General features: G+C 37.4%; 1 pseudogene; it reads right to left on the bottom strand.

Annotated features, from left to right (window-relative positions):
• Window positions 1-218: 218 nt before the first annotated feature.
• Window positions 219-605, bottom strand: LOC109457595 (large ribosomal subunit protein eL22 pseudogene; annotated as a pseudogene).
• Between the last annotated feature and the right edge of the window lie 2,470 nt (window positions 606-3,075).

The raw sequence follows: 3,075 nt of genomic DNA, 5'->3' as shown, positions 1-3,075 counted from the left end.
GGCAAAAAGCAGAAGGGAGTGGATCAAAAAAGAATAGAAGAAAAGGAATTGGAGACAGCAAGTATAGCCAACTCTTTTGAAGAGCTTTGTTGTAAAGAGGAACAGAGAATTGAGATGTTAGCTGAAAAGGGTTGTGGAAGTAAAGAGTTTTTTGAAACTAATTTATTTATTTGGTTCCTAAATTTTATTCAAGAATCCATACGAAACATTCCAGAGTTTTAATCCTCATCTTCCTCCACTTCTTCTTCCTGGTTAATCTGGAAGTAACACGATTCGTAACTTTCTTTGCTGTTAGCAACTACACGCAACCAATCCCGTAGATCATTCTTCAAATACTTTTTGGTGAGATATTTCAAATACCTTTGGAAAAAGGCACCTCAGAAGTTGCGATGATCTTGCTCTTGCTTCTTTCAATGGTTACAACCCCTCCACTGAGATTCCCAGCTTTTCCATTCACTTTGATTCGCTCCTCAAGAAACTGCTCAAAATTGGCAGCATCCAGGATTCCATCTTCTACTGGGTGGGTGCAGTCAAGGGTAAACTTCAGAACGCGCTGCCTTTTTTTTTTTGCCCCGCTTAGCCACAAGCTTTTTCACAGGTGCCATGGTGGCAGCTGAGACAGAACAAGGAAAAGTTATTTTTTAAGATGGAAGAAATGACAGCATATTTGTATGCTATTGCCATTGAGCCAAAAGAGAGGGGGGAACTTGATGAGGCAAGAGAGAATTTTTGGAGTAGGTGAGAGGGGATGAGATCAGTGGATAAGTGGAGGAATTGATCTCAGACAGGAGTACACAGGGAGGAAGGCAGAGTATATGGATCAATAGCAGGTAGGTGGATAAGTTGTGGTGGTAGGAGGTTGGGGAAGTTCTCTTCTGGTTGCTTTTCTCAGTGAAACAGAAAGCATGACCATCAGCTGAGTGATGTGGGATAACTCAATTTCTCAGTCTATTGTAGATTTTGACTTATCTTGTGGTTGGGAAAGAGACCTTCTATTGAGGAAGTAAATGCATTATTGAGAGAAATGGAAATATAGATCTGAATTGATTGGTTTTAAACAAAATTAAATGTGACCTAATCATATGTCCCAAGTTGGGTGTATCATTCACAGTTTTCCACAGAAACAGAACATATATATGAAATTATACAATAGGAAGAGAGAGAGACAGACAGATTAATTTTACTTTAAGGTATTGGCTCATGTGATTGTAGGGCTGGAATGTCGAAAAGTCTGAGACTGCGGGGTAGGCTGGCAGGCTGGAGACCCAGGGAGAGTTGATTGCAGTTTGAGTGCAAAGGCAATGCAAAAGCAGAATTCCCTCTTCCTAGAGAAATCTTATCATTGCTCTTAAGGCCTTCAACTGATTGGATGAGGCCCACCTACATTAGGGAGAGTAATCTGCTTTGTTCAGAATCTACCAATTTAAACATTAACCTCATCTAAAAAATACCTACATAGCAACATCTAGACTGGTGTTTGACCAAACATCTAGGTACCATGGCCTAGCCAAGTTGACACGTCATAGTGGTGCAGTCTGAATTAACCAAATTGACCATTATTGTTTAACCATATTACCAAATTAACCATTACAGTGGAACAGTCTGAAGAAACGAGAATCAAAGTTAGGGGGAAATGGAATGGAGGACAGAGGGTGGATGCTGTCGAAGCAGCAGAGGGGAGCAAAGAAGACATGTACCCCACATTCAGTCTGACTTAATGTTCCAGGAATGGGATTTGTTCTAGAATCAGGAACAAAAGTAACACATCAGTTAGGCATAATATAACTTTCAATTGTTAGAGCAACTCAGGGCATGATAGCTATGGTTAGACATTCTAGCCATATATGTTGACTATACTTGCCTAACAGTTATAATATTTTGCCTCATTTCTCCTCATACTGCATATAAAACATTAAATAAGATACATACCACATGTAATAGAACAAAAGAACCCTTCACGCTTATTTTTGTTCAATAAATTGAACATATTTTTGTATTTTCCCTACTTCCTGTTTTTTAAGGTATAAAAACAGTTTTAGAACAATGTGTGACAATGAATACTGGACATTGATTTTAATAATAGCAACAATGGTAATGACTATGAGTAGTTTTCCTGTCACCATGAATTTCATCATAGACTGACTGATGTGCCATTTTAAAGTGAGATTCTACTTCTACCAACTTTACTACAGCAAACAGGACTGAATATCTCACTATGTAATCCCCATCCTAGCCTAGCGTGTCAGACCAGGCCAATAAGAAGTTACTCTCTTGACTTTTTGGAATTACCTTATGTTATATATATATATATATATATATATATATATATATATATATATATATATATCCCTTTTTAGCTCAAGATAGCTAAATGAATATGTTTGTTATGATTATGGCAAGGGCTACCCATTGACTAAGTCTGATTTTCTAAGAATCAAGGTATAATTTACCAGTTACTATTTGACAAACCTACCAAGCAGAAGATTGTATTATAGCTATGAGTCCAGTGACCTCTCTCTTCATTTGTGAATTTTGCTGATAGGCATTATTTTGTTATGATCATAGACTTGTGTTATTTCACCATTGTTGTTGCTTTTCCTGTTTTTTTTTTTTTTTTTTTTTTTTTTTTTTTTTTTAGCATATTCTTTCCTCTTACTATTCCTGGTAAGTCTTGACATAGGAACTTCACATATCTCTGTTTACTAGTCTCTTATGAGTACTATTTGAGTAATGATTTTGTTTTGCAAGTTACTTTCACTGAATATGCGTAGTAACTACTATATCTAAAATACTCAATCTATGCTTTCTTTTTTTTTTTTAAGATTTTTTTTTTTTTTTTTTTTTTTGATTGGGGAAGGGGAACAGGACTTTATTGGGGATCACTGTGTACTTCTGGGACTTTTTTCCAATTCAAGTTGTTGTCCTTTCAATCTTAGTTGTGGAGGGTGCAACTCAGCTCCAAGTCCAGGTCCAGTTGCTGTTGTTAGTTGCAGGAGGCACAGCCCACCATCCCTTGTGGGAGTCGAGGAGTCCAACTGGCAACGTTGTAGTTGAGAGAGCCCCCGCTCCAACCAA

Source organism: Rhinolophus sinicus, chromosome 6 (genome assembly GCF_057876585.1).
Source record: "Rhinolophus sinicus isolate RSI-liver-muscle chromosome 6, RSI-T2T, whole genome shotgun sequence".
NCBI lineage: Eukaryota > Metazoa > Chordata > Mammalia > Chiroptera > Rhinolophidae > Rhinolophus > Rhinolophus sinicus.
Note: the sequence above shows the minus strand (reverse complement) of the source record. Positions and strands in the feature narration are given on the sequence as shown.